Genomic DNA, 12,556 nt, shown 5'->3' with positions numbered 1-12,556 from the left:
TGTGTCACCTCGGGCAAGTCACTTTTCCTGCGTTTTGTCTCTCTGGTCTATTTATATCATAAACACGTTGGGCAGGGATTGCCTCTTATCTATTTGTACAATGCCTAATCCAATGGGGCCCTGATCTCAGTCCAGGCCTCTAGGTAGTACTGCATAATAAATAAAAACAGCAGCCACCAACCGGGGTGGAAGGCAATCGCAAAGGCGGGAAAGCTTTGGGAGGAAAAAAAAAAATAATACATCCCCAGCATAAACAAGGCTGAGATGTCTCCCCTCACTCCTCCACCCACTTGGTTTACAAGAAAAGGGCGGTGAGCTTCATTCATAGAGAGACAGATCGCAATGGGAACACCAGTCATTACAGTAACCAAGAGCTTGTCAGTCACACTTTTTTGGTGGTTGGCTGGGTTTTGCTATGACTGGCCAACTTGGTCAAGGCAACGATCAAAAAACCAGAGCATCTGGAAGTATCTTTAGTAAGATTAGCTTTATTTAACCCAATACCTTCTGGCAGTAGAAAGATCTTGTGTTAAGTTGTTGCACAGTGAGGGACCGAGGGTATGTGCAGAGGAATCCATCCATCACCTTTTAATCAAGCTAAAGCAGAGGTGTACCGTCACCTTTGGGGAAGGGAAAGCATTTTATGGTGCCTACATCAAGCGATCTCTCGCACAGGGTTCCACTATATTCTTGTGCAAAGGTACCCCGTGCAAGACATTTCTAACCACACGTGCGATAGCAAGCAAGAACTTGGGAAGCCAGTATGAAAACTTGTTTTTGTGGGCCAAATGAACGTACGCAGGGGAGAAAAGCAATGGGTAGATGCCCAGCCTTCAATACAGTTCTCATGCTTGGTTCTTAAACAAGATGACCACTTTTCACAAGGAGGGAAACTTTCTGACATGACCAGGGCAGGGCCAGATTAGGGTTTTAAAAAGTAAATCAGGCGAGAATAAAAAGAAACCAGAAAAGCCAGAACAGAGGGGGAAATTGCCTTGCAGCAGAAATTGCCCTCTTGCAGCAGGGAGCAAGCCACCCAGCCTGAGGGCCTGGGGAAAATGGGACAAGACAGGGTGCAGATCCACCTTATCTTGCTGCACAAAGAGATTTATTGGAGGCAATTCGTATTAACAGCACCAGCCTTCCCTGTAAGTTGAGCGGCTGCGCAGCTGCTCAGGAGAGATTCAGATGTCACCCAACTGATTAGCAGAGCGCCCACAGCTTGACTTTTTGTTTCTACCAGTGGTGCACATGCCTCAGCGCATATAAAAATTTATTCTGAACGCCAAAGGAAAAAAAAATTACAGGGCGCACTCACCAGCACCTACACAAATACACCCCAGCAGTCCACGCACGCACACAATCAGGCCCAACGCAACAAAGCTGAAGCACTTTAGACACTGTGACCAGTGCTAGGCACTTGCTGAAACACAGGCACACCCCCCAATGGGTGTACCCCAACTGAAAACCCCACTGCAACGTTCCCTGTCATTTTTTCCACCCATTTGCAGAATAAGTTATGTCATGTGCACCGAACCATGTGCAGTTGTGGGCGCTCTGCTACTCAGCTGGACGGCACCTGAGGCTCTCCTGGGTGGCTGCTCAAGCGTTCACTTACAGGGAACCCCAGGCTGAAGGGTTGCCAACCCTCCAGGAATTAAAAATGCCCTGTAGTGAAACCTCCAGGAATACATCCACCCCAAATTGGCAACCCTGAATCCAGTTCAAGCCCTGTGGTATGCGAGGCAACATTTGTCTATTGCAGTGTTTCTCAACTGAGGTCTTCCAAGGGTTACAGCGACTTATCTAGATATCGGCCTAGTTTTACAACAGGCTACAAAAGCCACCAGTAAAGTCCATACCATCTAAAAGTCCATTCAGACAATGACTTGCTTCTACCACTTCACATGCCTGACGCTGAAATGCAAGTGCAATACTTCTGTTCCAATTCGTTTATTTGATCATATGATGGTCAAAGACAAAGTCAGCAAGTTTTCAGTCGTAGTCTGTTGGGACAGTTCTGCGTATTTTTTGTAAGGAAGTCGTCTTTAAGTGAGGTGCTGGGCAAGACAAATCTGACTCCTGAAAAGGGGGCAGTAATTGGGAAAGGTTTAACGGCCCTTGTTTTAAGGCCTCAGAGTATGTTAGGACCTTGCTTCTCATCTGGAGGTGCATGCACCCTCTCGCATACACCTAAGTAGTCTGGGGTACTGATAAAGGGGTACTTTATAAAACCAAAAAAAAAAAAAAAAGTTGAGAAACTGCTCTCTTGGATACGAATTCAAGAGATCACCCACAGCCGATTCAGTGCGTGACTTCGGGCAAGTCAATTCCCGTCCCATCTATCGGATGTCACGTCCACTTAGCCTCTGAAAAGTACGTGGTCCGGCTTATGATGGGTTTGGATATTACCCAGCATGCCAAGACCTAGATCTTCGGTGCTGCTGGGCTCCTTTTAAAAATAGTCTCAGAAGTCTGATGTGCGTGGAGTGAACATGTGGGCACTTCAGCTGCTAAGCTCCCTGGCTTCCCATGCGAGCAGGTGCTCAAAAAAAAAAAAAAAAATGGTGTCAGTTGAATTCAGATAAAAATAAGCAATCGCAGGCCGTTAAGCTCTGCTAGTGGAAGGACGGCATGGTTGTCTCACGCTGCCTGGCCACACTGTACATGCACGCAGGCTGTTGTGACCTGCCGTGGACAGCCAGTTTCAGTTTACCTTGGATCCACTGAAGGAACAATCAAAAAATTGCCAGTGCTTGTGGGGCGGGGGGCGGGGGATTGTCTTGACAGTGGTTTAAAAATTAAATTGGTTGAGGGGGGAAAAAGAAAAGCCACAACAGAAGTCAAATTTGCCCTGATTTGTGCGAAGCCGAGAGCCAGCCACTGCAACGGGGCATGGGGGGAGGGAACAGGAGGGTTTTTAAAGAGACGCTGCAGTTTCTCCTTTAGCGATTTTGCATTTGTGTCTTCAGACGTATGTTTTTTCCCCATTGTATCCCTTCCCTCCCTCCCTCCCTCCTCCCCAGAGCTAGAGAAGCCATTTCCTCCTCCTCTCCCTTCCAGAATATTTGTTGCTATGGCATGGCTGAGCTAGCCTAGGGAGATAACAGAACACCTTCCATAAGCCACTTGGTTTGCCTTAGGAACGTCAGAAAGCGACTTGGTCTCGCCTCCGATGTGGTGTGCCACCCCCAGCAGCGTCCGAAAATTTGCAAGTCAGGTCCAGTGATCCCTGTAAGCTGAGCACTTGGGCAGAGGCACAGGAGAGATTCAGGTGCCAGCCAGCTGATTAGCTGACAGCGTGTGTTTCTATCGGTGGTGCACGTTGACACATGTCTTGGTGCACGTAAGAAAACTTATTGTGCCCATGAAGGGAAAATATAAGAAAGAATACTGAAATTGAGGCCCAGGGAGAAGTGAACCTGGTTGTCTGGATTCTTAGAACCCTGCCCTAGCCATCAGACCTTTCGTTCCAACTCCTGAAGCATGCATGTACCATCACTGTATTCCTCTGATACACACCCACTTACAACACCCTAAAGTTCTGATGTTGTTGAAGATAGAAGGAGAAAATATCTGTCAGAACATATTGTAAACAAGCTGCTTATAACATTAGTTTGTACAGGTTGAAGCTCTCTAATCCAGCACCCTCAGGGCCTGACTGGTGCAGGATGAAAGAATTTGCCAGACCACGGGAGGTCATATTGACTAGCACATCACCAACACTTCCACTGCTTAGTGGGCTCTTAGAAGACATTTATGGGTAACTTACAGCTAAATAACACACAGAACTCTGAGAGCCGCCGCTTCTGGAGAAAGAAAAATTGTTACAGGCTGCAAGAACAGCCAAACCACAGAAATTAGGAATGTGAACAAAGATGTTGGTATAGCCTTAAATATAAATTATTTCTACAAGATCTCAGAACTTTTTAATAACTTTTGTCCCTCAGGGCCCAAGCCACTTTACAAACTAAAATACAGATTGTATCATCACATCCATCTGGACAGGGCAGCCACTTCTGGTGCAGAGCGAAGCAGCTGTTCTAACTGCATGTTGCAATACCAAATCAACAGTCAAGGATAGGAAAATAAGGAAAACATTATCATTTAAATTGCTAGAGCCTCCAGGTCAGTAAGCTATTTATATTGCAGTCACACCCAGGGGCCTTAATTTGGAAATCAGGGAATGTTCTGCCAGGCATTGGCAACACAAGCAAAAAAACCTAGCTGAGCATGTGCCTGTCAATTAATTCCATTTAATATTCCCACCAGCTGCCAGGATTAGAAGTCTGTGGTCCCATTAATGGGGCAGATTAATACTAGCCACAAAGCGGCACCGTGACGACACTCCAATCCCAACACCCAGCCGCTTTCCTACATCACACCTCAGCCTTTCAAGAGGGCCAACCTGTACCCCAGTTTTGAGTTTGCAGACAGGGTTACTGAGAGCCCACAACGCCACAGAGCAAAGGATCTTGCTGCCTGTCGAAGGTGAGCCTAGCTAATACCACACTCAGCCCCCAGCAGCACGACTTGTTCTTTGGTTTCGGGGACCCCTGAATGCTCCCATTTCTTTTTGAATGGTGATGCTAACCCCATTGTTTTCAGAAGATGGAGCTTAGCCCAGGCAGCCTGTCTGTTTGCCTCACTAACAGCTGTGCCACCAGTGTAGGACTGTAGAAACCTGCGTTACCATCCCAGACCTGCCCCAAACCTGCCACCTGACCCCAGACAAGTCTCCCCTGCAGTGCTGTTTTGACCATTTCAATTAAGCTCTTTGTGGCAGGGATGAGTCTTCATTATGCCAACATAATACACGTACAGCTCCTAGCGCAATAATAGGGCTCTTGGGCTACAACTACACTACATGGCTCCATCAACAGAAGTTTCTGTGGGAAGACATCGGCTGACAAACCTTTTGTTGATGGATTATGGCCAGACAGACAGACCGACCAATCTTCTCAGCAAAACGGTCAATGGGAAGCACAGCAGACAAGGCTGCCAGGTGTCCTGGAAACCCTGTCTGTCGACAGAAGCCCCCCCCCCCTACCCCGAGCGTCCACACTGGCTTTCTGTCGACAGATTCCTTGGGGAAAGGTGTTCTACCTCCTGGGGGAATGGCAGAACACTGCCAACAGAAGTGCCGCAGTGTCAATTTCCTGTCGACAGAATGCATTCGTAAAGGGGCCGCTCTGCAAGTTTTGTTGACAAAACTCTCTCGTGTAGACGTTGTCTAAGTAGTATGGTAACAACTAACAGTAATAAGTCATTTAGATTCTACTAAGCACGCCATTATTTTTTAAACAGTACCTGGCCTGAATGGAGATTGAGAAGGAAGAAGAAAAAACTGTTACAGGATTGGGCTAAATACATTCACTTACCACTCCTATAAAAAAAAGCGAGACTTCACTCCCTCAGTTTGCAAAAGGCATGCAATCATTTACACAAGTGGAGATACGCACCCTGCCAGTCTGGAGAAGGGGGTTACATTTTAAAAGCCAGAAGTCACAAAGGTTAGATCCGGGCATTGCAAGAGAGCAAACAAAATGACTGATCTAACAATCACCAAGAATTTCGTAAGTCTAAAAATATATATCTAAAGGCCACGCTGAGGACTTCCTTAAAGAATAGCTAGCGGCTGGGGTCACAACCCTCTCACACACACACACACACACAGACCCTTGTTTTCCACCAGAATATGGATTTTATTTGCAAGCCAGTCCTGCAGAATCAATATCTCTGTGTAAGCCACTTGGGTGGTGGGGAGGGCAACACACACACACACACACACACACACACACACACACACACACACACACACACACACACACACACACACACACACACACACACACACACACACACACACACACACACACACACACACACACACACAAAAATCGTGGTCCGTTTCACCGGCTTCTTTCTTTCAGCTGGTCAATGAAGAGGGCTCCTCTCACACCTCAACCCCCCAGGGCTGGGGAGTGGATAGAAATAACCGAGCCAAGCAAAAACTTGGGGCCGGGGGTGGGGGGGTGTGAATGGGGAATAGCCTCTGAATACCTGGAACGATCCAGGGCCTTTCTATTGCGGAGGAAAGAGCGCTTTGCCACGCACCAAAGGCCACTGTACCTCTGGCTGCGGCTGGGAATAAAATGGAGCTCTTTGCAAACCCAGGGACAAACACTTTGCAAATAAAACTGGCCGAGTTTGCATGGAGCTCCCCTCCCCGCTTTTAACTGTCCCATGCGGGCTTCTAGGCAGTCTCACCTCGGATGGAGGGGACCCCTGGTTACCCCCCCAGAAAAAGAGGGTCCTCTCTGCTATGTGCCCCCCAGGAGCAAAAAGGAGCTTGGAATCCAGACGCGCCCGCCAGACCCCCCCCCCTTCCCCTCCATGCATCGCCCCTTTGGAAGTCGTTTAAAAAAAGGGGGGGAACCTCATGAAAAGTTGCATGCAGCGGCTGGAAGACTTGTCAATTTCGCAACCCCCCCCACGCCCCTCATTCCTCGCGCAACTTTAAGGAGGAGGGGGGGTCCCCCTTCCCCCCCCCAGGGTGTTAAAAATCCTGCACCAATAAAAAGCGACCGCAAACACTCGCCCCTTGCAAGCTCTGGCAACTGCCCCCCCACTCCCCGCAGCCAGCAGGAGGGGCTCTGGCTTGGACCCCCCCCTTGACACGGCGGAAGAAAGGGGGTTCGCTTACCCAGCCCAGCTGCAAGGCTGGGGAGCTTCATAGCAGCCGGCAGCGGCTCCCCCTCGTTGCAGCGGCCCCCGGCCAAGCCTCGTTTCCTTTTCCTTTTTTCGGGACCGCTCTTTTAATTGGGTTGGTTTTAATGCACCCCGATCTGGCCGGGTTGGTAAATTTCTCATCTCAGGCGGTGCAAGCCCTGGCCCCTTCCCCTCCCCCTGCGGCCCGAGGCGTGCTCATGGCTGGGGAGACAAATCATTGGGTGACAAATAGCAATCAGATGCAAATTCCTAACCTCTGAATCAGAGACCTGCCGGAGGAGCGGGGCTGCCCTCTTAGGGACCGTCGCTCGTTTCCCCAGCCGCCCCCGGAAACGCACAGTTGTGGGGGGGGGGGGTGTGAAATGGCCCCATTACCTTTCTTTCTGGGCGTGCCCGAGGCTGGTTTGAAGGCTGGCTCGTCTGTGCTGCGTTTCAGCGGTCGGCCTGCATCGGACTTATTATTATTTTATTAACTGGTTTTTAATTGCAGAGGTAACAAGTTTAATAGGAAGGCAACGACCCAGCAACCGGGCACCAGCCCGAGCTCGCCCCAAGCGCCGGCAGCTCCGGCCGTGGGAATACTGGCCACCCCCTTGCCAATGGACCTGCAGAAAGTGAGGATTCAGACCCGTGCCGCTTCAGTGCCCTTGCCCGCGCTCCGTGCCTCAGTTTCCCCATCTGGAAAATGGCCGCGGGCGGGGGAGCTACAGGGTGCTTTGAGCTCTGCAGAGAGGTGGCCGTGTTAGGCTGTGTTCTAACGAAACAAACCAGCAGCCTTGCAGCACTTCAAAGACTACCACAACCACGTGCGAGGGGATGAGCTTTGGTGGGCAGACCCACGTTGAGAGTCGTCTTTTGGGTTCTTATTATCATTTGGTATTATGATCTGATGTTTCCCATCAAGGTTGGACCCCACAAAGCGTCCGAAATAGCACCCCGGAGCCTGTTTCTGCATTTGGAAAATAACACCAGTTTCTATCTTAATCTAGCCGGTGGGGACAGAGGCACAAATTTATGGGGACTCGGCTCCTTTAAATTAAAAAAAAAAAAAAGTGACTAGGCGGAACTGCGTTGAGGTTGGTTACGTTTTAGGGAGCGTCTCAAAAGAGCCAGGCAGGTAGAATTTAAAGGGGCACGATCCATTTGATATTTTTTGTTTTGTTTGGCTGATGGAACCCATCCACCCCGCATTCTCCCCGCTTGTTCCTGTACACAGCTAAAGCTGGTGTGTAATAGCTTTAATCGGAGGAGTAGTTCCATTTACTGCAGTGGGAGCTACTCGATTTACCTTTTTGTGTTTAAGTCTTTGCAGAATCCACCCCAACTTTTATTATTATTATTATTTAATCTAGCTCTTTGCATATCATTTCCTACGCCAGCGTTCCTTAAACTATGTTCCGCGGAACAACTCGTGGGTGTGCCAGTACCATCTGGAAAAATAATTCAAAGTTTTACAATATGACTATATTTTCCAACTAGTCACAGAGAGGTCACCGTGTTAGTCTGTAACCTCACAAAACAAAAAAGCAGTCCTGTAACACGTGAAAGACTAACAAAATAATTTATTAGGGCATGAGCTTTCGTGGAGCAGACCCATGAAATAAAAGTGCTACACGACTATTCACCATGCAAGGCACTACATTTAACCATTTGGAATGGAAATCTGTCAACTTTATGAATCAGAGGGGTAGCCTTGTTAGTCTGTACCCACTAAAATGAGAAGTGCTGTGGCACCTTAAAGATGAGCAGATGCAACTAAGGACATGGGGCCTTGCCCATGAAAGGTTATACTCCAAAAATCTGCTAGTCTATCAGGTGCCGCAGAAGTTCTTGTTGTTTTTGCAACTATAGGAACAAACTCGCACAGACCCAGAGCCAAATCTGAAGTGGGTGTGCCCCACAAAAGCTCATCACCTAGTGAACTATTTTGTTAATCTTTAAAGTGCTACGTGACAGCTTTTTTGTTTTGTGACAATATTTTCTGTAATTAAAACCAGATACAATGTTACCTCTTCATCGCTATGATATCTGATCCAATTGCTTCATTTTGTTTTTGCTGTATATGTTGCTGGGTCTTTTTGTCTGACAACAATGCTCTTTTGAAGAACATTTTCATAGGTGTCTGGCATAAACAATATTACTGTTTGGTTTTCCACGGTCTCAAAAAGTTTAAGAAATACTGCTCTAAGCATTTCCAGTACAGCACTATCTCCAGGTCTGAAGAAGGTCTGTCCCACAAAATCTCATCACCTAATAAATTATTTTGTTAGTGTTTAAAGTGCTATATGACTGCTTTTTTTATTCTATACCACTGGATGCTAACCTGGGGTGCACACCCCCCTCGGAATGAGTGATGCCGTTTCTGGGGGAGTGAGATTGCCAGATTTTTTTGAAGGAAAATCATCAAAAACACAAATTAAGCACATGCACGTAAGCACAATTACTTTGTTTCATCAAGCCTATGTATTTATTAACATTATAAATTTTAATAACATAAAACTATTTTACATATATTTAATATGCATTTAAAAGTGTATAGCCCCCCCATCTCCATTTTGTATAAGGGGTGTGAGAACATATTTTGATTTTTAATAAAGGGGGCGAGAACATGTTTGGAAAACAAAAGGGATGCAGGCTGCAGTAAAGGTTAAGAACCACAGATCTAAACAGCGTACCCTGGATTTGATTTGACTTTTTTTTTTAACCTTTCATTAAGTTTTCTGCTCCCTTTAAGATATTCACAAGGATGTGTCACTGAGGGAAAAACTGAAAAATCTAAACATTTACAGGAGATCGGATTAGATGGTCCCTTGATCTGCATGCATGACATAGGCCAGAGGACTGGATTGTTACATCAAGCCTGTCATTTCTTTTGGAGCTAGAGTATAGATTTTTGAACTCTGCCATGACCAGGCCCAAGCTCGGATGAGGAAGGAGGAGGGTTGGGTGTAGGGCTACCACCCCCACACCATAAAACAATCCCAGCTACAGAAACTTTGAGGACACTTCAACAGATTCCACTCCAGGGAGAAAAGGGGCCCTCACCTTGAAGGAGTACGACGTGCTGTCATGAAAGACGATAGGACGCTACAGTGCTGACCACCCTTTTGTCAACCAGGAAAACCCTGACCATCGGAACACGGAACATCAGGACAATGTATTGCAGACACTAAAAAGACAGGATATACCTGGTCAGAACTGGGAAAGATCACCCAGGCCAGGGGATGCTGGTGAATGGTCATCAGTGGCCTATGCTCCAAGATATAGGAGGGGAAGAGGCTTCAATCAATCAATCAGTCATCAGTCAATAGATCTTTGATTTGGTCAGTAAGCCAACAGCTGCTCCCCCACGGCTATATTGTTTCTACTAAGCTAACAGAACTAAAGATTACTCTGCAGAGTCAAATCAGCAGTTGTGATTAGAACATGCAGAGGGAAGGTTGTGATAATGCATCGTTGTTGTTATAAGAAAATACCAATGTGTGTGGATCTCAAAGTGCTTTAGAAAGATCGGTCTCACTGTCCTTGTTTCTCTGGTAGGGAAACTGAGGCACAGAATGTTTGGCGCCAAAGGTTAACAGGCATGCTTGCTAGATAAATTCATGGAGGTTAGATCCATCAGTGGCTACTAACCAGGCTGGGTAGGAATGGTGTCCTTAGTCTCTGTTTGTCAGAGGCTGGAAATGTGGGAGAGGGGAGGGATCACTTGATGATCTGTTCTGTTCATTCCCTCTGGGGCACCTGACATTTGCCTCTGTTGGAAGACATGACACTGGGTAGAGGGACCTTTGGTCTGACCCAGTGTGACCATTCTTATGTTCACTGATTCAGGGTGTCTAATTTAGATATTACAAACTGGTTACGAACCTCTGAGCCCATTACCCCACAGGGCCCCGAAGAACTGGGTCACTCAAAACTTCTACCTTGTCTTCATTCGGAAGAGATGTGTTTTCACCACATAAGCTGAGACATGATAAGATCCTGCAGTGGACAGGGTAGCTGTAGTTTTAACACATTTGCTCATCATGTACCTTGCCCCCTAACACATATTAACAGAGCAGCCAGTTCTCCAGGCTCCTGGGAGCTGACCCCACTGGTTTAATCACGTTCGTTACAGAGAAACTTACACAACTGCAGTGTGGCGTTTTCTAACACTCCATGCACCGTGTTGGCACTAAATACTCATTTCCCAGATGCAGTGTCAATCACTAGAAAACCATGCCATCCACAGACTCTGCATTATTGTCTGGAGTCCCCTGCAGATGTTAACTTTGCAACTATTTAATTTTTTGCACGGAATTAGTGTATTTCGAACAAACTAGTCAATATGAGGGGACTGAGGTTTCTTTTTTTGAACTCCCCGTATTTCCTGGTTTAAATTTACAAAGTAGCAGTTTAATATTAGGTCAAGAAAGACCAACCCAGAAAGGTTCAAATAGAGGCTTTTGTTATGTACATAAGTCTCTGTTAATGCAACCCGGTAGTTGCAATTTTAATTACCCAAAGAGTCAAGACATTCAAAGGTGTGGTGGACAGCTGCTTGGATTGGCAAACATTGACAAATATGCTTCACTCTACATTTGTATGCAAAATTACGTGGGTGTCATGATCACAAGTTCGTACAAAGGAGTCACTAAGGTCTGATTGTTAGCAGCCTAGTGGAAGAGCCAGGACTTCTGGGGTTCCCTAGGGTCTGAGGCTAACAATCAAGTAGAGCAGGGTTCTAGGTCAGGTTCTGCTAGCAGCCTTGGCTATACTAACTACTTCCCTGCTCTGTGTCTGTTTCCCCATCTATAAAAATGAAAAGTGCAATAGAAAAACTAGGGATTACTGGCTTACTTTATAGCTTGTGATATTAAGTTTAGTGTGCTCATGTGAGGCTTCCAGTTACAGCCACCATGAATGTGTAAGGTATTTCTCAATTTTAACAGTGCGTTAAAGTATAATTATTTACATTTGCATTTGATTTAATTGTTTCCAATAAAAACAAATTTGCCAAGCACAAGTTAAGAAAAGAACCTGAACTAAACTGGGAAAGAATCTTAATAATTTGCACTCACTGTCCCTGAAGCTCACTAAAACATCCATCAGGCCTTGCAGATACATTGCAACACAGCCACACCTCTCTCTCCATTTTACAGATGAGCAAACTGAGGTGCACAGAAGGTAAGACCAAAAGTTCCAGGCATGGATAGTAATTTTAGGCAATTAACCTAAAAGAGGCTGGGCCTGATTTTAAGAGTTGCTTGCAGAGTTCCCTGTAAACTGTGTGTTTCTGCAGCTGCTTAGGTGAGAGTCCAATGCCACCCAGCTGATTAGGAATGCCCACAGCTAGGTTTTTTGTTTCTACAGGTGGTGCACATTTGCACACTCATCAGTGCACATAAAATTATTCTGCACATGGATGGAAACAATCTGCACATGAATGGAATTGATTAAAGGGAACATTGGTTCTGGGCACCCAAAATCAGCCCCAAGATGTGTTGAGCTGCAGAGCCAGGAATCAACCAGTTCCTGGTTTCTAGGTTCCCATTCTGACCACACTGCCTTTCCTGCAAACCTTGTCTCAGGCCCTGCTGTGTAGCTAATGATCAGGACACAGGATGAACAAAGCCAGAGGCAGTGGGGAGCCCAGCCAAGAGAGATTTTCTGGTGCCCCCTTATGCTCCACCAGGAGGTTACAGGGAAGAAGTGATGGGCTGAGCACTGGGTAGAGGAAGAGCCAGCTAATCATTTGCTCCGTTGCTGTTTAAGACCCTTATTCTGTGTATGTACAGAAACTGGATGAGGAAAAAGCATGCTGGGCATTTGCCCTGAAATTTCC

General features: G+C 46.6%; 1 protein-coding gene across 2 annotated transcripts in view; it reads right to left on the bottom strand.

Annotated features, from left to right (window-relative positions):
• ARID3A (AT-rich interaction domain 3A) overlaps positions 1 to 12,556 on the bottom strand; it is a 126,414-nt gene that overhangs the window by 95,211 nt on the left and 18,647 nt on the right. Inside the window, exon 1 of one of the 2 annotated variants that reach the window (XM_074978631.1) lies at positions 6,707 to 6,874. The exons of the other annotated variant lie outside the window; for it this stretch is intronic. The gene's annotated coding sequence lies outside the window, so the exon portion shown is untranslated. Of the gene's footprint in view, positions 1 to 6,706; positions 6,875 to 12,556 lie in introns of those variants that run through there. 2 annotated transcript variants of the gene reach the window in all.

The sequence above is a fragment of the Carettochelys insculpta genome, chromosome 27 (assembly GCF_033958435.1).
Source record: "Carettochelys insculpta isolate YL-2023 chromosome 27, ASM3395843v1, whole genome shotgun sequence".
NCBI lineage: Eukaryota > Metazoa > Chordata > Testudines > Carettochelyidae > Carettochelys > Carettochelys insculpta.
Note: the sequence above shows the minus strand (reverse complement) of the source record. Positions and strands in the feature narration are given on the sequence as shown.